This window comes from Trichosurus vulpecula, chromosome 9, assembly GCF_011100635.1.
Source record: "Trichosurus vulpecula isolate mTriVul1 chromosome 9, mTriVul1.pri, whole genome shotgun sequence".
Taxonomy (NCBI): domain Eukaryota; kingdom Metazoa; phylum Chordata; class Mammalia; order Diprotodontia; family Phalangeridae; genus Trichosurus; species Trichosurus vulpecula.
In genome coordinates this window covers 8717357-8740272 of record NC_050581.1, presented here as the reverse complement: position 1 = coordinate 8740272, position 22916 = coordinate 8717357, and the positions used below count along the sequence as shown (strand labels likewise).

The following is a 22916-nucleotide window of genomic DNA, read 5'->3' as shown; positions in this document are numbered from 1 at the left end:
CTTCAATGTGTAATGGTTTTCTAGGGCAGGAAGGAGATGTATAAACATATCTGACTTTGGGGTAAGAAAGAAAAAATTATAAAAAAGGGAAAGATAAGGGAGAAAAGTACAAATCTTAATTGAAAGTCTAAAAGATGATTTATCTAATATAGGGGTCCTCAAATTGTGACCTACTATTTGGCCTGGAAGCTAAGAATGAATTTTACATTTTAACACATGGTTGGAAATAACACATAACTAGGATCAATTAGTAAGTTTACTTGCTAAAGGTGAAAGTGCACATACATACAATGAGTATTGAAACAATTTTTTCCTTCATAAAAATCCACTTTTCCTGATGTAAATATCTCATTTTTCCTCTCCACTCCAACTTTCTCAGTGGACTGTTTTTTATGAGCTTTTCTTTTAATTTCTTCACAACTTTGGCAGAGTTCAAAGTTTATCTTAAAATGGTGTTAAATAATCTCAACCAAATAGATATGAATCTAATTTTATATATACGGAAACATTTTAAAGATTTATATCCTATTGGGAGAATACTACATCAATATGAGTTTACAATGTCTCCTTAGTCATTTGAGTATTTAGTTAGCGGGTTTCTAAACTATCCCTCCATATCTTATATTTACATTGAAGGTTTTAGTTTTAAAGTTACTTTTATTGTAGTTTTCTCCAAACTTTTCAATAAAATCATCACTTCAGTGGAACAAATGCCTACAAAGTCCATGTCTTGTTCACTCTGCATGGGTGTAGTAAATGGAGGAATGGGTCAAGCGACTTAGCCAGGATCATACCACTAGTAAGTGTCTGAGGCTGGATTTGAACTCACAAAGGTGAGTATTCCTGATTCCAGACCCAGCACTCTATTCACTGCAGTTAGCGTCTCTGCTGTAAGGATTTGCCAAATGCTTCTCAGGGCTGCTTATCCACCTCTAGTGCCCACCTACTTCACCCAACTGTCCTCACCTGTGGCTCTAAGAAGCTACTGCATGCACGGTGGCCACAGCCTGGTAAACAGTCTCAACAGACAGGCTAAATCAGGGCAAAAGTAACTGACAGTCCTCCAAGCAAGTGAAGACTTTCCTTGGTCGAATGGGCAGATGAGGAACTATGGAATACTTAGAGCTTGGTCAGGCATCCAAGATGCCACTGCATCCTGGGCCATCACCAGTCATCTTGATTTTTGTTCTGCCACTGGACTCTGACTAAGGAAGAGAGAGTGAGGCTGAGGACTTCAGGCAATTCTGCCTCACTTCAATCCAAGTCAAGACATCACCTGGAATGTCACTGGTCCTCTTTGAAATTGAAGGACAAACAACACCAGCAATCAAGCTACTAAGCACGAACAATGTTCCCCTTCTCTCTTTTTTTCACCCTGTGCTGGCTGGGACCATTAATCTGATGTTATTATGTTCTATCCTTGTCTTCTGGACCAGCCTCTGGGCCACAAGTAGCCCCCAAACTACACTCTAAGAATCTCTGTCTTACAGATAGAAATGATAAAGAGATGGTCCATAGAAGTGTAATGGGTGTTTTGAGAAATGTCAGAATACTTTCCGGTTGTGCAACTTTATTAGAACAGTTAAATTAGTCATCCTTTAAACTTGTAATAAGTGGGTTAAGCTGTAAGCAGATCAATTACATACTTGAAATATGCTCATACCTCATGCTAATTTAAATTTCCATTAGAAAGCCTAAATGCCTGGTATCCTCTTATTTTATTGCCAAAAAAGTGTATTTCTAAACTTTTAAATTTACCATTTATTGAAAGAAAGGAAAGTTCACATGCTTTAACTTTAATAAGTTTACAACTATCTACTTTGTCAGAGATTTTTTTCCTCCACTCAAAAGTGGAGTGTTACTAGTGTTATTTGGGAAGTAGGTTGGCAAGACTGTCCAATGTTTCAATTTCTTAGCTGATCAGATCAAGGGATGGCAGAAAGTCAAAGTAAATTCACTGCTTTTAAAAAAATATTCTTTTTCTTCATTGGGGTTAAAAGATTTCCTAGATAATAGCTGGAGAATAATGAATAGGTGTAACAGTGGGCCTCTGCGGGAAAGCAACTGGCTTAGAACTGAGGCCAGTATGGGTCACTTTGGGGCAGGGGGGAGTTTATTTCTTTTTCCCAGATGTTTGGGTCCTTTATCTTTTCAGAGGGTCATGAGGGGGGAAATATATTGATTACTGCCCTCCTAGCATTTCTATCAAGGTTCAGTATTACCAAAATGGTCTTTTGTTTGTCTACAAATGGAATCAAGTTTCATGTTTAAAGTAACATCTATCGATTAACACTACTTTCTGTTTGACTCTGTTGGCTCTTGGATTTCTTGGATTCTGAGATCAACTACACATCTTATTTTCCTACTCAAAGTAAGGTTTTTTAACAGAAATTTTTATTTCGCTCTTTATTAATCCTAATGGGATACACTTAAACTTGAAACTTAAAGTTCATCATGCCATTAACAACCAAAGTTTGTTTCTGGGTGCATTCTGCATGTGTGTATGTGTGTAGAATCACTAGGGCCAATTTTAAGTTGGACAAAGAATTATTAAGTGCCTACAGTGAGCAGCTTAACACGCTGGGCAATTAGAAAGATCCAAAGTTTAGGTAAGGCAATTCACTAGTCAAATTAATACACATACAAGTAATGAAAACCTGTAAGTATCTGTACTAATATGTATTAACAGTCATGTACTACATGACTATTAATCAACAAGCATTATTCAGAGCTTATATTCCAGGTACCATAACAGTACATCTAAGTACATTTGCATGGGGCAAAACAAAGTATATTGAGGCCAACAGGGAAAGAATCTTGGGGGTACTTGTGTTTGGCAAGAATTCAACAGGCTGCCTGTAAAGGGAATATGTGATAATAGACAGAGGAAACACAATGTGATCATAGGTACAGAGGCATAAAATTGGGCCTGGGATTATTCCAGTTTGGAGAGAATACAATATATGGCAGGGAATAAGATGAGCAAGATAAGGCCAGAAAGGTAGGGAGGCAACATATTATGGGAGACCTTAAACCAAACCTACTAGCTAGGCAGTTGGGAGTCAGTGAAGATTTCTGAGCAGAGATCTGACGTGACATGAGTTATGAAAACCTGGTGCAGTATCCTATAGGGAAGGCACTTAGGCTGAAGCAAACAAGAAACTCCCTGGTTTAGAATGGGAATCTTTCCAAAGATTTATAATTCAGAATTCTGGGGTTCAGTCAACAAGTTTCTATTCAATACTCTTCCCCTTCTGCTCCCCCCAAATACCTCAATAACCAATGCACCTTTATCAAGAACCTTAATATCTTTTTGAAATACTAATTACATGTTCACACTTTTCAGTCTTTAGTTCCCATCTATTCAGGAGTATTTTTGCATATTTGATAAACTAACATCTAAAGAAAGTGGAAGACAGAACTTAGATTCAGACTCTGCCAAAATTGCAGCTCAAGTGTCCAAGAAACAAAGAAATCTCAAACAAAGTACCACTGTTTGTAATATTCAAATCATTGTAGGTGTAACTGTAGGTATTGAGAGTGTCTAGTACATGCAAAAGTGATCCTTAAAGGTGAGAACAGATAAAACTATTAAATAAAGAACTTCTTACACCTTTTAAAATCTACAACCGTCTAACTGGAAGACATGTACAACTGGGAAAAAAGGCCCTAGAAAAATTTTTTATTAGCTGTTAAGAAGCACTGGAAAATTTGAAAACCTTTATCTATTCCCATAATTTTCAAATCATAAAGGCATTTCAATTTGCAAATTAAATTTAATTTGGTCATATGGAAAGATTGTACTTCAATTTTAGCAAAGAAAAGCTTATTTTACAAGAGACAGCCTTGTGAAGCAAAGTATGCTGCCAGGGAACTAAGGAACCCTTCCTTCTGCCAGTGTATCTTCACTGGGTGATCCTGAACAAGGCACTTTCTCTAATTGGGCCTTAGTTTCTTCTTCTGTAAAATGTAAGCTTTTGCCCAGATGATGATGCACCTTCTGATTCTAAGACTTTATGGCAAGATATTGCCATCTTGTGGCTTTTTTAGAAATCTGAGTAAGGTAGTCCATGGTAATACGTCTGGAACATGAAATGGGACCTAGGAAAATTGGCTTTTAGTCCACAGCACTGTCTCATATGCAAAACAATAACATGAGAGAGACACCTATGACTGGTATAATGGAAAGCTTACTGGGCCCAGAGTCAGGTATCCAAGCATGGGCCCTAGCACTTCCATTTAAATATTGGCATAATCTTGGGCAAATCACAACCAACAATATTAAAAATGAGCATCTGTAGAATGGAATTCCAAAAAGTCTTTTTGAATGTGATGGCATGGATTTAACTAAAAGACTAACTACACCAAAACAGAGTAATTTTAAAAAACTTATTTGCTATGGCCATCATGAATGAACATATTCTCCTACGTTATCTGATAGAGTTCAAAAATATTTCAAGCCTGAATAAAAGAACATGCTGTGTCTTTTCGACACAGAAAGGGCCATAGGAGGAGAAAAAGCACTAACACCGCCATGGCAAAAGTGGCTCGAGAAAACTATTAGAGACCTGTAGAAAGATGCTGGAATATTCAATATCTAGCTAAATGCACAGTAGACAACCTGAACATCATGTAACTGATTAAAAACAATAAAAGAAACATGCATAATGGAATCCACATAACAAATGTATAACAAAAATTCTTGGGCCCCTAGCCAGCAATTAAAAGCAAAAGCCAAAAGGTTAACCCAATACAAGGAGTTGAAGCAGTCTAAGGAACCAATAAACATTCAACGTCAATCAAAAAGTTTACTAAAGAGGCCTGAGAAGTGAGGAAATTAAAGAAGATTCCCTAAAGGAGGAAAAATGTGGAAAATTGTTGGTTATTCATATGACTTGCTTCAAGAAGTCTAACACAATGAAAAAGCTAAGTTGGATCACATGTGAAACAGAAAGCTTGCAGACCATTAATATAATGAACAACAAAATGGACATATCCAAGGAAGTGACTGAAATTCAGCTTCTCTGAAAAACTGAAAAGCAGTAGGTCTGGATAGGATCCATCATTATTGATTCAAACACCTTCAGTGGCATTTTAATTACTAGCAATGAACTTCCTCTCTGATGCAGGTCTGACTCCACCTTTCTTAACAACTGGAATCACATAACTCTTTCCAAAAACTGGGAACACCAATGACACCTCCAGACAATGATGTGCTTATATACTTTCATAACTTTCTTGCTGTGCCACGACTTCTATCGCTAAAAACAAATCTATAAACACTTAAAAAATAATATATTGCCTAAGAAGCAAAAAACCCAAAAAAACCCAGAAGTATGAAAACCAGCTAAAGAGGAAAGTTTGGAAGAGGAGTAGATTGGGGGGGGGGGAAATGAGTTCAAATATGTTGAATTTGAGACATCCCTTGGGCAGCCCACTTAAAAATGAAGCTCAGGGTGTAATACAGGTTTATGTGTCACCTACATAGAAATGATAATTAAACCTATAGTAAGTTAGCAAGAGAAAAAAGTAATACCAATAATAACAGCTCTTATTTATATAGCACTTTGAGGTTTACAAAGCACTTTACACGTTATCTCATTTGATCCCCACAACAACCTTGTAATATAGGTGTAATTAATATCCCTGTTTTATATATTAGGAAACTAAGCCCGAATGAGGTCAAATGACTTTCCCAGGGTCAAACAGCTAGTAAGTGTCTGAGGAAAGATTTGAGTCTTCCTGACTCCAAGTCTAGTTTTCTTTCCACTAAGCCTAACGTTCAATAATAAAGAAGGGTTTGGAAATTTTTAAGAAAGAATTCAGAACTGAAGATTATTTGCATCTCAAACACCTCAAAAAACAGAAATGCAAGAGCAGTTGATAGATGGAACAGAGTAACAACAGAAAGAACAGTAAGAGGTTTCTAAGTGTAAAGAAGGAGACAGGGATAAAGGCGAAAATCTGAGGGAGGCATCAATGAAAAGGTGGATGGGGCATTATCGACAGAACTTGGCAACACACTGCATACAGGTGAATGCTTCTTTTGTGGGACTACATTACAGTAAGGGAGGTATAGGAGGCGGGGTAGGGGGAAGACAGAGAGGATTGAGTTAAATGTCAGGGTCAAATCCAGGGTCAGCAGTATAGCTGTGGGCTCAGAAAAAAAAGAGCCTACAGGGGAGGGGGTGAGAAGGAACAGGAAAAGACTGAAAAGTAGAGGGAGGGTAGCAGGCTCTACTTTGGAGGTGCAAGGGGGTTCCACTGATGAATATACCTATGTGAACAGAAATGAAGACTTTACCCCAGACAAGACCTAGGGGTTTTGGAGCCTGAAAAAGTCTATTTGTCTTGACAGGGAACTGGAACAGCTAGGGGCAACTGGCACCTGAAGGAATAGGAGATCATGGACCGAAGGAGGAGATTTCTATGCAAATGCAGACAAAGTAAAAAAAGGTCAACGAGAGGGTATAGATAAGTGGAGGTAGGCAATGTCCTCTCTGTCACTTGCACTAACTATCATTATTCGGAGAGTAAGGCACAATAGAAAAGGGAAATCCACGGGGTAAGCCCCACAAGGCAAAGGCAGAAATCACCTAGAGGGAAGAGCCTAGAATGGATACCCTGGGAGCTTTGGTTTTATGAAGAATACAGAGAGAGGAGAAAGACCAGATGATCATAAGGGCCATGAATCAGACAATGAGGGTCTAGAGTAAACAGAGAAAAATGAAGAGAGTGGAATCCTTTTTCAAAAAAGGCACAAAAAATGAAATTTAAAAAAGTTAATAAACACTACTAACCAAAAGGGAGGAAAAGAAGGGGAAATCTATCTGACTCAGAAGAAAAATGAGGGGACAGAAAGATATAGAAATATAGGTAGTGGAAGGCAGAGTAGATAGAGTGCCAGGCCTGGGGTCAGGAAGACTCACCTTCCTGAGTTCAAATCTGGCCTCAGATACTTAACAGCTGTGTGACCCTGGGCAAGTCACTTAATTCTATTTGTCTGTTTCCTCATGTGTAAAATAAATTGGAGAAGGAAATGGCGAACCACTCCAAAACTTGACAAGAAAACATCAAATGTGGTCACTGAAAATGACTCAATAATAACAAAAGAAATACATAATCAAATAAAAGCAGGGGACAGGAACTAATAAAGAAAACCCTAAAGGGAAAGGAGTAAGAATTGAAAAAAGAGAATCAGGGATAAGGGGAAAAGAGCCAGTGGGAACAGGGACACCTTAAAAAAAAAAAAGGTTAAAGTAATTGAAGGAACATAATAACTGTGTTTATAGCAAAAGAGGGGGGAAAACTATAACCTGAATAAAAACCCCAATTTTAGAGACAGATGGAACAAAACATAAACCTAACTCTTATAATTTTAAATGTGAATGGATTAAACAATCCAATTAGATGAAAAGGAATGACAAGATTAGACAAGAAAACAAAACCCTACAATCTGCTGCTACCAAGAAACATTTAAAAAACAAAGGCATACACAAACTAAAACTGGAGGGACTGAAAAAAATTTACTATGCATTAAGTAAATCAAAATAAGCTGGAGTTGTCCTCATACTATGAGACAAAGCAAAAAAAATTCAAAAACTAAAAGGGGATAAGAAAGAAATTATATTATGCTAAAAGGAACCATAGAAAATAAACCAATATCAGTAGTAAACTTAGATGCTCCAAATGCCTTAGCTTCCAAATTCACAAAGGAAACATCTGAGTCTCAAGAAGACACTGACAGTATTTAAATAGTTACAGGAGTGTTTGACATCCCTCTTTCAGTATTGGGTAAGTCTAATAGAAAGATAAACAAAAGGGAAAATATGGAACTGAATAAATTTCAGGAAAAACTAGAGTTAAAGACTTGTGGCATCTTCTGAATGAGACAGCAAAAGAATACGCGTATTTCTCTGCACCACATGGAACTTTTACAAAAACTGACTATGTACTAGGGCACAGAGTTTACAAGCAAATGTAAAAATGCAGAAGTGATCAATACATTCTTTACAGACAATAATGCGATAAGACTAGAAACTGATTCAGAGACCACAAACAAAATACACAGACCCAAATAAAGACTTAACAATGCAGTCTTAAATAATGAGTAAGCCAAAGAACAAAGCATAGAAATAATTAATAACTATGTAAAAAATTATAATGATGAAACATACCACAATTTCTGGGGTACAGCTAAAGCAGTTCTCAGGGATAAAATCATAACCTCATAATTGTACATTAACAAAATAGAAAAAGAAAACATTAATGAACTGAATATGCATATAAAAATAGATCCAATAAGCCTAAAATAAGTGCAAAAGAGAAGATACTAAAAATTTGAAGAGAAACAGGTAAACTGGAAACAAAAAACTCCACAAAAATGATAAATAAAAGTAAAAGCTGTTTTTTAGAAAGACTAATAAAACTGATAAAGTCATTAATAATCTGCTTAAAAAGAAGCAAGCAGAAAATAAAATCAATAAAATAGCAAATAGCAAGGGGAAATTTCAGCAAAACCATTAGAAATAAAACAAATAATCAGAACATATTATGTACAGTTAATATGCTAACAAAATTGAGAACACCAAAGAAATGGAGGAATATCTCCAAAAATATATAATACCCAAACTATCAGAAAACTAGATAGACATCTTAATCCAATATCAGAAAAAAGAAATAGATCTAGTTATAAAGGTACTACCATAGTGGGGAAAAAGCAAGTCTAGCTCTGCTGGATTCAAAGGAGAATTCTATCAGACTTTTAAAGAAAGTAGCACATACTTCAAAAATTAAGAAACAACCCTTCCAGAATCTTTTTATGAGACAGATATAGTCCTGACACCTAAACCAGGGAAAGATAAAATATAAAAAGAAAACTATAGGCCAATATCATTAATAAATATTGACTTAAAATTTTTTAACAAAATCCTAACAGATGACAGTGATTTATCCAAAAAAATCATTATGACCAACTGGGATTTATACCAAGGTTGTAAGATGCAATAATACAAAGGGAAATCCCATTCCAAATAACTACAAAATGCATAAAATATCTGGGGATCAACCTCCTAAAGCACACAAAAGACTTGTACAGATTCAATTACAAAGTACTCCTTAAAGGATTAAAAAAACAGCCTAAATAGCTGGAGGAATATTTACTGCTCATGGCTAGGCCATGCCAATATAATAAAAATGATGCTACCAAAATCAATTTACACTTTTAATGCTATACAGGGCTGCAGGTTGGACCTACAGGAAACTGTCACAATGTCCACTGTTGTAGAGAAGACAGGAGTGAGTACACTCCTTCATGTTCTGGTCCCACAAAAAGACTAGTTTTATCAGAACAAATCAGAATACCCTTACTGCATCTGCTAGAAATGCTTCAGTGCAGATGGCACTGACAACTAAAATGGGCAAACCGTGAGTATGGGTGAAACGGACTGATGATATAAATACACACATTACACACCAATGCTATATCACAAAAAACAAATCTCACCAGTTACAGGCTGGATCATAATATTGCTTTCTGTCAACAACACTCTCAGTTCCAAGTCACGTAAGATATTGCTGACCAGTACAGGGCGATCATTAAGAAAGAATATCATCCCTAGGCCTAGATCGAATGAAATAAAAGATGGAATTAAAGAGCTACTAAAATCTAAAGAAGGAAAACTTGAAAACCCTAAAGACACTGAAAAATTTCATTTAGTGCAAATTCTAGAAATTATACCTAATAATGAAAAAGATGACAAAAAACCCTACTAAAGTCTTAAATTATTTTGAAAGGGAAATGGCCATACTTAAATTCAAAAAGCTTTTTTTGAGTGGTAAGCATGAATTCAACTATCAGACCAATTTATACCAAAATAGTAATTCAAGATAATAATGATTCTCTCGGGGGGCGGAGCCAAGATGGCCACATGAAGGCAGTGTCTTACCGGAGCTCTCTCACAAGGTCTGTCAGATTCCCATAAAAAAGTGAATTTGAGCAGATTTGAGAGAGTCAGAAACCGCGAGCAGTCTGCGTGGGGCAAATTTCCGAGCTGGGAGAGTCTGAAAGGCTGGAGGAACGAACCTGCAGGCTCGGAGAGTGCTCGGTAGGGAGCTGCTCCAAACCAAGGCGGGAGCGGCTGGCCGAGAAATCCACGTGGGAGACAGGCTGGGAGAAAGCTGGGTGCCCCAAACCGGCGGAGATCCCCAGCCCCCCAACACAGGACGGCAGTCTGTGGGAGCGACAGAGGCAGCGCAACGCCACCAGCCGTGAAAACACCCACTCCTGATGCTTGCAAAACCCAGGAACTCGGCTTCTTGAACTTCCGGAAGACTCAATGGCCAGGTAAAAGGCTCTAATCCCTCCCCCCCTCACCCAGAGAATTCCTCGGGGGGGAAAAAAAAAAAAGAGAGAACTGAAACAGAGGAGAAAGTAGTGGGGCCTCACAGGACAAATACTAGAAGCTCATTAGTCCCAGAGGGGCAGAGTCAGCAGGGGTCAATGCCAGGAGCCCAGACATAACCTTGCTCCCCCAGGGGAAGTGCCAGACATCAGCTCAAACAACAAACAGCTGAGACCATTGCTGAAAAGCAAGTGCTGGAGAGCACCCACAGGGAGTGAGACGCCAGGGAGCCAGACCCCTCCTCCACACCTCAGGAAACTGAAGGTTATAATTCTAGACTCACAACCCCCAGAATAAGAAAGCTGGGACAGAAAGCCCTGAGATTCACAGATAGAAATTCGTTGTAAAGCCAGCAAAAGGCAAACCAACATGAAGAAGAACACAAAAAAACCGAAGACAATAGATTCTTTTTATGGAGACAGGCAGGATCAAAATATCAACATAGAAGAGGAGAGCAATGACACGGTAGATACTTCAGATACCTCAAAAGCTAATATGAACTGGTCTCCAGCCCAAAAAGCACTGCTGGAAGAGCTAAAGGAGGATTTTAAAAACCAAATTAGGGAGCTAAAAGAAAATATGGAAAAAATGGAAAAAAAATTCACTGATGAAATCAAGTCCCTAAAGAATAAGATTGGTGAAAAGGATACGAAGATTGAGAATCTAGAGAGAGAAAAGGACACCCTGAGAGGCAAAATCAACAAATTGGAAATGGAGACTCAAAAGCAAAATGTAAACACTAACTCATTCAAAATTAGACTGGAGCAAGTGGAAGCTAATGAATCTATGAGGCATCAAGAAGTAATAAAACAAAACATAAAGAATGAAAAAATAGAAAAAAATGTGAAATATCTGATTGGCAAAACAACTGAGCTGGAAAATAGATCCAGGAGAGACAATTTGAGAGTTATTGGTCTACCGGAAATCCACGATGAAAAAAAGAGCCTTGACAGTATCTACGAAGAAATTATCAAAGACAACTTCCCAGAGGTCCTAGAACCAGAGGGCAAAATAGTCATTGAAAGAATTCACCGATCACCCCCTGAAAGAGATCCCAAACTGAAAACACCAAGAAATATTATAGTCAAATTTCAGAGCTATAAACTCAAGGAGAAAATACTGCAAGCAGCCAAAAAGAAGCAATTCAAATATCGTGGAACTACAGTCAGGATCACGCAGGATCTCTCAGCTTCCACATTAAAAGACAGGAGAAATTGGAATATGATATTCCGAAGGGCAAAGGAGCTGGGACTACAACCAAGGATCAACTACCCAGCAAAACTAAGCATAATTTTCCAGGCAAGGCAATGGACATTCAATGAAATAAGGGAATTCCAGACCTTCCTGATGAAAAGGCCAGAACTCAATGGAAAATTTGATCTCCAAATACAAAACTCAAGAGAGACATAAAAAGGTAACCAGGGGGAAAAACCCCACAAACCTTATTAACCAATAAGGGCAGGTTGTTTACATCTTTAGGTGGGATTATATCATCTTATGTATGTTTTTTATGTGTATATATATATATATATATATATATATATATATATATATATATATATATATACACACACATACATATACAAGTCATTCTTGTGAATGGTACAACTATTATGACAAATGAAAGGGATATACATAGGTTGTGAATGCATGTATAAATTAACTGATGTAAAGATATAAAATATAAATTAGAGATATAAAGGGAGGGCTATGAGGAAAGTGGTAAGCAGGTAGTAGAAAAGGGTAAATTACACCAAAGGAAGTGGCATAAAAACATATTATAGTAGAGGGAAAGAAGGGAGGGAGAAGAGCAGTATTTGAGCTTTACTGTCATCTGATCTAGCTCAAGAAGGGAATAACATACTCTGATAAGTTTAGAAATCTAACTTGTCCTACGGGAAGTGGGAGGGTAAGGGGGGAAAAAGGGAGGGGGGTGGGCAGAAGGGAGAGGAGAAGTAGCAAGTGGGTAACAGTAAGATAAGGGAAGGGAATAAAGAGGGAGGGTTAACTGAGGAAAGCGGCGGTCAAAAGCAAAACTTTGTTGAGGAGGAGAAGGGGAAAGGGAGAAATAAAAGCATAAACAGGGGGAATTAGGATGGAGAAAAAGACACAGATAGAAATCATAACCCTGAACGTGCAGGGGATGAACATTCTCACAAAACAGAAGCAGATAGCAGAATGGATTAAAAACCATAATCCTACAATATGCTGTTTACAAGAAACGCATTTGAGACAGGGGGATACACATAGGGTTAAGGTAAAAGGCTGGAGTAAAATATATTGTGCCTCAGCTAAAGTAAAAAAAGCAGGTGTAGCAATCCTAATCTCAGACAAAGCAAAAGTAAAGATAGATCTAATTAAAAGAGATAAGGAAGGACATTATATCCTGCTAAAAGGCACCATAAACAATGAAGCAATATCATTGCTTAACATATATGCACCAAGTGGTAAGGCATACAAATTCTTAGAGGAGAGGTTAAGGGAGTTACAGGAAGAAATAGACAGCAAAACTATAATATTGGGAGACCTCAACCTCCCCCTTTCTGAACTTGATAAATCTAACCTCAAAATAAATAAGAAAAAAGTTAAGGAGGTAAACAGAATTTTAGAAAAGGCACATATGATAGACCTCTGGAGAAAACTAAATGGGGATAAAAGGGAATATACTTTCTTCTCAAAAGTACATGGCACATACTCAAAAATTGACCATGTACTAGGGCATAAAAACCTCACAATCCAGTGCAGAAAAGCAGAAGTAGTCAATGCATCCTTTTCAGATCATGATGCAATAAGAATCATTTTTAATAAAGTACCATGGAAAAATAAGCTAAAAACTAATTGGAAACTAAATAATTTAATTCTAAAGAATGAGTGGGCCAAAGAACAAATCAGAGAAACAATTAATAACTTCATTCAAGAGAATGACAATAATGAAACAACATACCAAAACTTATGGGATGTAGCAAAAGCAGTTCTTAGGGGAAGTTTTATATCTCTAAATGCCTACATGAATAAAATAGGGAAAGAGGAGATCAATGATTTGGGCATACAGCTGAAAAAGCTAGAAAAAGAACAAATTGAAAACCCCCAATTAAATACCAAATTAGAAATAATGAAAATCAAAGGAGAGATTAATAAAATTGAAACCAAGAAAACTATTGAATTAATAAATAAAACAAAGAGCTGGTTTTATGAAAAAACCAATAAAATTGACAAACCTTTGGCCAATTTGATTAAAAAAAAGAAAGAAGAAAATCAAATTACCAGTATCAAAAATGAAAAGGGTGAGGTCACCTCTAATGAAGAGGAAATCAAAACAATAATTAGGAATTATTTTGCCCAACTGTATGCCCATAAATTTGACAACCTTAGAGATATGGATGAATATCTACAAAAACATAAACTGCCCAGGCTAACAGAGAAGGAAGTGAAATTTCTTAATGACCCCATATCAGAAAAAGAAATTGAGCATGCCATCAACGAACTCCCTAGGAAAAAATCTCCAGGGCCAGATGGTTTTACATGTGAATTCTATCAAACATTCAAAGAACAACTAATTCCAATACTTTGTAGACTATTTGGGAAAATAGGTGAAGAAGGAGTCCTACCAAATTCTTTTTATGACACAAATATGGTACTAATACCCAAACCAGGTAGAGTTAAAACAGAGAAAGAAAATTACAGACCAATTTCTCTAATGAATATTGATGCAAAAATTTTAAATAAAATATTAGCAAAAAGATTGCAGCAACTCATTACGAGAATAATACACTATGACCAGGTAGGATTTATTCCAGGAATGCAAGGCTGGTTCAATATTAGGAAAACTATTAGCATAATTGACCATATCAACAACAAAACTAGCAGGAACCATATGATCATCTCAATAGATGCAGAAAAAGCCTTTGACAAAGTACAACACCCATTCCTATTAAAAACACTAGAAAGCATAGGAATAAGTGGAACCTTCCTCAAAATTATAAATAGCATCTACCTAAAACCATCGACAAGCATTATTTGTAATGGGGATAAACTAGATGCATTCCCAATAAGATCAGGGGTGAAACAAGGATGTCCATTATCACCCCTATTATTCAATTTGGTACTAGAAACATTAGCTGTAGCAATAAGAGAAGAAAAAGAAATTGAAGGAATTAGAATAGGAAAAGAAGAAACTAAATTATCACTTTTTGCAGATGATATGATGATTTATCTAGAGAATCCTAGAGAATCAAGTAAAAAACTACTTGAAATAATAAACAACTTTAGCAAAGTTGCAGGATATAAAATAAACCCACATAAATCCTCAGCAATCCAACAGCAAGAGATAGAAAGAGAAATTCCATTCAAAGTTACTGAAGGCACTATAAAATATTTGGGAGTCTATTTGCCAAGACTAACCCAGGGCCTATATGAACATAACTATGAAACACTTTTCACGCGAATAAAATCAGATCTAAATAAATGGAGAAATATCAGTTGCTCATGGTTAGGCTGAGCTAATATAATAAAAATGACAATTTTACCTAAATTAATCTATCTATTCAGTGCTATACCAATCGAACTACCAAAAATTTTTTTTACTGAGCTGGACAAAATAATAACAAAATTCATTTGGAAAAACAAGAGGTCTAGAGTATCTAGGATATTAATGAAAAGACATGCTAGAGATGGTGGCTTAGCCACACCAGATATTAAACTGTACTACACAGCAGCAGTCATCAAAACTGCCTGGTACTGGTTAAGAAACAGGGGTGTGGATCAGTGGAATAGGATACGTACACAAGTAAGTGAAATCAACAAGTTTAGCAATCTACTCTTTGATAAACCTAAGGAGGCCAGCTTCTGGGCTAATAACTCACTATTTCACAAAAACTGTTGGGAAAATTGGAAAATGGTAGGGCAAAAACTGGGCATAGACCAATATCTTACACCATATACCAAAATAAAGTCAAAATGGGTCCATGATTTAGGAGTAAAAGCTGATACTCTAAGTAATTTGGGAAAGCAAGGAATAGTTTACTTATCAGATTTGTGGAAAAGTAAAGAATTCATGACCCAACAAGAGATAGAGAGCATTACAAAATGCAAAATGGATAATTCTGATTATGTCAAATTGAAATGTTTTTGTACAAAAAAAGCCAATGCAACAAGAATTAGGAGGGAAGCAGAAAATTGGGAGAAAATCTTTGCAACTAGTATCTCTGATAAAGGCCTCATTTATAAAATATACAGGGAGCTGAGCCAAATATATAGGAATACAAGCCATTCCCCAATTGAGAAATGGTCAAAGGATATGAACAGGCAGTTTTCAGAGGAAGAAATTAAAGCTATCTACAGGCATATGAAAAAATGCTTTGGATCACTACTGATTAGAGAAATGCAAATCAAAACAACTCTTAGATACCACATCTCTCCTGTCAGATTGGCTAAAATAACAAAACAGGAAAATGATAAATGCTGGAAAGGTTGTGGGGAAATTGGAACATTGTTGCATTGCTGGTGGAGTTGTGAGCTGATCCAGCCATTTTGGAGAGCAGTTTGGAACTATGCCCAAAGGGCTATAGAAATGTTCATACCCTTTGACCCAGCAATACCACTTCTAGGGTTGTATCCCAAAGAAATCACACAAGCGGGAAAAGGACCCATATGTACAAAAATATTTATAGCAGCTCTTTTTGTGGTAGCCAAGAATTGGAAATCAAAGGGATGCCCATCAATTGGGGAATGGCTGAACAAGCTGTGGTATATGAAGGTGATGGAATACTATTGTGCCATAAAAAATGGGGATGATGCAGACTTCGTAACAACCTGGAAAAACCTACACGACATAATGCTGAGTGAGCGGAGCAGAGCCAGGAGAACGTTGTGCACAGCCACAGATATATGGATCCCATGAGGACCAACCCTGACATACTGCGCTCTTCTCAGCAAGCTAAGGGGCAAGGACAACTCCAGGGGACTCACGATGGAGAATGCTATCTTCATCCAGAGAAAGAACTGTGAAGTTTGAATACAGATTGAGGCGCACTACATGATTGCCTTTTTTTGCTTCTCTTTTGTTTTTTTGGGTTGGTTTTTTTTTTTTTTGGTTCTGTTTCTTCTTTCTCATGATTCATTCCATTGGTCAAAATTCTTCTCCACGACTTGACTAGTGCATAAATTAATTCAATGCGAAGTTATACATGACAGTTATATGAGATTCCATGCCGTCTTGGGGAGGGAGGGGAGAAAATCTGGAACTCAAAACTATGTAGAACCGTGTGTGATAAACTAAAAATAAATAAAGAAATTTAAAAAAAAATAGTAATTCAAAAAAGCAAGCATCTATTTCAAGCATTCTCCTGCAGAATTTGATACAAAGCATAAAAATATTTCAGGACTTGCAGAAGCAACAGATGTAGCAGTTGTTGCCACAGTAAAAATCATAGAAGGGAAAGGTGGAGCTAACAAGCTACAGATCTGAGGACAGGCATCAAACACCATGGTAGAAAAAGCAATTTAAGAAAGTTATTGAAGTTCTACAGAAAGGCAATGGAAGATAATATCAACAGCTAGCTGACAGTCACAAAAAACCTAAACCTCATGTGGCCAAACTCAAAGCAACATGAGGAAAGGAAACGGTAATACATTAGTTTATCAGAAATTCTAGATTCATTTAATCAGCCATTGAAAGCCAAAGTCAAAAGGCTGGGGGCAATATAAGCAGTCAAAGTGGCATAGACCATAAAATAAACATTTCAACATCAATCAAAAACTTCATCCCAGAGGTGTGAAAAGCAATGAAATTAAAGGCAACACAGACCCCTTAAGAAGGAGGACGTGTGTGTGTGTGGGGGGGGGGGGGGGGGGGCAGAATCAAGATGGAGGCTGGAAAGCAGGGACTTGCTTAAGCTCTCCCCCAGGTCCCTCCAAACACCTATAAAAATCACTCTGAACAAATTCTAGACCTGCAGAACCCACGAAATAGAGGGAAGCAGGGCTGCAGCCCAGGACAGCCTGGATGGTCCCTGGGAAGGGTCTACTGCACGGAGCTGGGAGCGAAGCGGAGCCCAGTGTGGGCCGTGCCAGGACCAACCGGACCGGGAGCCGGGTGGAACAGGTGTAGTGCCCTGAATCAGTGAGCCCTGGCAGTTACCAGACTTCTCAACCCACAAACGCCAAAGACAACAGAGAAGGTTAGTGGGAAAAGCTGTTGGGACAGAGTGAAAGGACTTCACAGTTGGCCACCCCCCTGGAGGTGGTACAGCTCTGAGGCTGCTTCCAGAGCTACAGCTGCAGTTGATTCTGGCCCCAGGCCTACCTAGTAGGAGGAATTAAGACTCAGACTAGAGCAGGAGTGCAAAGCTTACTTTGCCATGCCTGGATGTGGGCCGCAATCCTGGTTTGCAGTTCTTGGGGGAGAAGGAGCACTGGTGTGGCAGAGCTTGCTGTGTAGAAGTAGCTCTGAAAACAGCAGCACAGCCCCTCAAGCTTGGGACAAAGTACTCTCCACTCTACAAGCAGTCGTACCCCAACAAAAAGCTCAAGGGTCAAGTAGTTGTCTGGGAACATGAACAAACAGCAAAAACGGACTCAGATTCAGACTCAGACTTTGGAATCTTTTTTTTTTTGGTGACAAAGAAGACCAAAACATACAGCCAGAAGAAGTCAACAAAATCAGAGAGCCTATATCAAAAGCCTCCAAGAAAAACAACTGGTCTCAGGCCATGGAAGAGCTCAAAAAGGATTTGGAAAAGCAAGTTAGAGAAGTAGAGGAAAAATTGGGAAAAGAAATGAGAATGATGCAAGAAAACCATGAAAAACAAGTCAATGACTTGCTAAAGGAGACCCAAAAAATACTGAAAAAAATAACATCTTAAAGAATAGACTAACTCAAATGGCAAAAGAGCTCCAAAAAGCCAATGAGGAGAAGAATGCCTTGAAAGGCAGAATTAGCCAAATGGAAAAGGAGGTCCAAAAGACCACTGAAGAAAATACTACCTTCAAAATTACACTGGAGAAAGTGGAAGCTAGTGACTTGATGAGAAATCAAGATATTATAAAACAGAACCAAAGGAATGAAAAAGTGGAAGACAATGTGAAATATCTCATTGGAAAAACCACTGACCTGGAAAATAGATCCAGGAGAGATAATTTAAAAATTATTGGACTACCTGAAAGCCATAATCACAAAAAGAGCCTAGATATCATCTTTCAAGAAAGTATTAAGGAGAACTGCCCCGATATTCTAGAGCCAGAAGGTAAAATAGAAATTGAAAGAATCCACAGACTGCCTCCTCAAAAAGATCCTAGGAAAACTCCTAGAAATACTGTCACCAAATTCCAGAGCTCCCAGATCAAGGAGAAAATACTGCAAGCAGCCAGAAAGAAACAGTTTGAGTGTTGTGGGAACACAATCAGGATAACACAACATCTAGCAGCTTCTACATTAAGGGACTGAAGGGCTTGGACTATGTTATTCCGGAGGTCAATGGAGCTAGGATTAAAACCAAGAATCACCTACCCAGCAAAACTGAGTATCATGCTCCAAGGCAAAATATGGATTTTCAATAAAATAGAGGACTTTCAAGCTTTCTCAGTGAAAAGACAGAACAAAATAGAAAATTTGACTTTCAAACGAAAGAATCAAGAGAAGCATGAAAAGGTAATCAAGAAACAGAAATCATAAGGGACTTACTAAAGTTGAACTGTTTTGTTTACATTCCTACATGGAAAGATGATGTGTGTAATTCATGAGAACTCAGCATTAGGGTAGCTGAAGGGAATATATCTATAGACAGAGGGCACAGGGGTGAGTTGAATATGAAGGGATGATATCTTAAAAAAATAAAATTAAGGGATGAGAGAGGAATATATTGAGAGGAGGAGAAAGGGAGAGATAGAATGGGGTAAATTATCTCACATAAAAGGGGCAAGAAAAAGCAGTTCTGTAGGAAGGGAAGAGGGGGCAGGTGAGGGGGAATGAGTGAATCTTGCTCTCATCGGATTTGACTTGAGGAGGGAATAACATACATGCTCAAATGAGTATCTTACCCCAAAGGAAAGAAGGGGGAAGAGGATAAAAAAGGGGAGACAATAGAAGGGAGGGCAGATAGGGGAAGGAGGTAATCAAAAGCAAACACTTTCAAAAAGGGACAGGGTCAAGGGAGAAAACAGAATAAAGGGGGACAGGATAGGAGGGAGCAAAATATAGTTAGTCTTTCACAACATGAGTATTGTGGAAGGGTTTTGCATAATGATACATGTGTGGCCTATGTCAAAACCCTTCTTAGGGAGGGTGGGTGGGGAGGGAAGAGGGGAGAGAATTTGGAACTCAAAATTTTAAAAGCAGATGTTAAAAAAAAAGTTGTTTTTGCATGCAACTGTGAAATCAGATGTATAGGCAATGGGACACAGAAATCTATCTTGCCCTACAAGAAATAAGGGGAAAGGTAATGGGGGGTAGTGGGGTGACAGAAGGGAGGGCTGACTGGGGAACAGGGCAATGAGAATATATGTCATCTTGGAGTTGGGGGGGGAGGGTAGAAATGGGGAGAAAATTTGTAACTCAAAATCTCATGGAAATCAATGCTGGAAACTAAAAATATTTAAAAAAATAATAAAATATTTAAAAATGCAAATAATAAAGAGGATGTGGAAAATTTCTGGTCATCTATATTGAAGAACCAATACAATAAAAATGCAAGTTGATTCAAGCCAGAGGAAGCTTGCACAGTATTATTACAATGAATGAAAAAAGTCACATCAAGGGAGGGACCTCTCTTGATGAAACTCTAATCTCATGGCAAAACTGGAAATCATCCAGATCAATAAGTTTTGGCTCAAACACTTTGCAGTGGTATCTGAATTACTAGCAAGGCCTCTTTACCAGTTTCCTTTCAGATGTAAGCCCAATCCCATTTTTCCTGAAAGAAGGAATCATATATTATTACTTATTACCAAAGGATGAGAATACCAGTGATCTCTTGAAATACAGGTGACTTATGTGTTTATGCACTTTATACAAAGCACTCTGTTTGTAGCTTGAAAAAAAAATCTGTATGTATCCACAAGAAAATAATATATTGTCTAAGGCACAAAAAAAGTTTGCCAAATAGTCCCAGGGGTGTATAGAGCAGCTTATTGATTTGGTAATTAACGAATAAGTTGTCATGAAGTCCCATAACATGTGGGACATAACCTAACACTGTAAAAGTAAATGCTATTAAAGAGGTACCTGCTACTAGAGTATTTAAAATATATTTATTGCCTGTGAAATTGTTAAGATCTAAGAGTAGAATTAAAAGGTCCCAACGCCACAGGCAAGATCCTCATGAACTCAAACACATGTCAACAATGAGTCATGGAGATTTTTCTGTGGAAAGGGAGGGATTTATGACAGCAATTCAGGACTGGGTCATTACAACCAGAAATATAAAAGGAGCTCATTATTCATAATGAGCCCAGACTCAGTGATCAACATACATTATTCAATGAAGCAGTAAAAATCAAACAACAGATCAATGTAGGCTATAAAAAGTTAGCGCCTACGAAGTACTTAGTAAAAACATGACCAGGGACTAGAATTAGACATTAAAAGCTTTCTTTCTTTCATGGACTGACAAATGACAAGTCCTTAAACTACCACAGAGACCAAAGTATTCTTGAGAACAACATACTGTGCTAGAACAGGACCATGATTACAATCCAAACTGCTACCCAAAAAGACATGAAAGAATTATATTAATTAATTCAGAGTGAAGGAAGCAAAAACAGAAGAATAACGTATACTCTATCAGTATTTTAAAATGAACAATTCTGAGGAATTTTATATAAACTGATGATGAATGAAACGGGTAGAACCAGAACCATTTAAATAATGGTAACATTGTAAAAACTTTGAAAACTGTCAAAAATTATGATCAATATAATGATCATGCATGATTCCAGAGGCCCAATGATGTTATCATTAAAGAGAGGTGATGAATTTAGGGTACAGAATAAGATATTCATAACTAATAAAATGAGGGGAAATCCTTAGGACTTCTGGGTTTCAGATTCAGTTATGAATATGTGATATAAACATTCACTCCCTCATGCACTGTAATATTATTATAGTCTGAAAATTCTACATTCAATATAGCAAATTTTAAAAATGTTATCCTTTAAAGCAGAAGCTAGTGTACCTTTCCACGTTTTCTTCACTCAATCTGCCAATCTATATCCAGCTGCCAACTCCATTAACTTTGGGGTGTTAAAAACCTCCCTTTAGGGGAGATTTTCCGTAATTTGTCTTATCAAAGGAAGGCTCATCACCCATCATTTCTGCTACTAAGAATCAAATCAGCTTCCTAAGGTAAATATTTATTCTTTGCTTTTTTCCTGTAGTAGTAACAACCCTGCCCTTATAGCCCACTTCTTTCTTTAGGCTCAATCTACATCAAAACTTCCAAGAAGGCAGAAGGTACTAGTATGATAAAGCTTAAAAAAACTTCACAGTAGCAAAGTGAATGACTTTTTGCTACTGTAACAAAAAGTCAGTATAAAAGTTATTTTGTAGTGTTACCCAAACACTGGTTTTTTAAAATAAGTTTTGTCTTTAATACTGATATATTATTTGCAGATTTTCTAATTTATTGTTCTATACAACTATTCCTATAATGGCAAATCTCCTGTAAAATACACATGAGGTATGAACACTTAATACGCGCGCGCGCACACACACACACACACACACACACACTTCCGGAACCAAATGATTTTCCAACTGGTGAAAGCTAAGACAGTTGTGAAGATCACAAGATTTAGAACTGGAAATGACCTTAGAAATGATTCAGTCCAACCCACTTCACCCATTTTACATATGAAGAAACTGAGGTTCATGGAGGTTAAAAGATTTGCACAAGGTCATTTGGATAGAGTTTTAACTCCAAATCTGCTACTTTGTCAATAGTAACAGCTCACATTCACATAGTGCTTTAAGGTTTGCCAAGAGCTTTACACACAAACAGCTTACCTTGGAACACAAACCTGGGCTCTAATTTTCTTTACAAGTTATCAAGCTTTAAGATGACAAGATTACATTTTACTTAAAAGAAAGACTTCTTTTACAAAAGAAAAATAATAACAAAATTGGAATCAGCAAAGAAAACTAAGAGTCAAATGAGAGCATCCCTGACCAATGATTTATTTCTTGATCTCTATTCAAAGATTCCCAGAAATGAGAAGCACATTTCACTTTTAGACAATTCTAATCATCAAGAAATCTTCCTTTAAATCCAGCTAAAATCTGCCTCACTGCAACTTCCACAGATTGTATCTTGTTCCACCTTCTAAAGACAAGCAAAATAAGTTTATTTCATCCTTCCATGGGACAACCCTTCAAAGATTTGAATTCACCTGTTCTTTCCCCCTTCCCCCAATTTTCTCACTCACAATTTAAGCCAAACATTCCCTTTCTTTCAACTGATCCCAGTATAACAAAATTTTAAATCCTCTCACCATCCTGGTTTACCTTCCTCATCAATCCAC

The 22916-nt window shown here is 37.3% G+C and overlaps 1 protein-coding gene across 2 annotated transcripts in view; it reads right to left on the bottom strand.

The window, feature by feature from the left end:
• The window catches only part of ERP44 (endoplasmic reticulum protein 44), a 137540-nt gene that overhangs the window by 6000 nt on the left and 108624 nt on the right, over positions 1–22916 (bottom strand). The gene's annotated exons all lie outside the window — the stretch shown is intronic.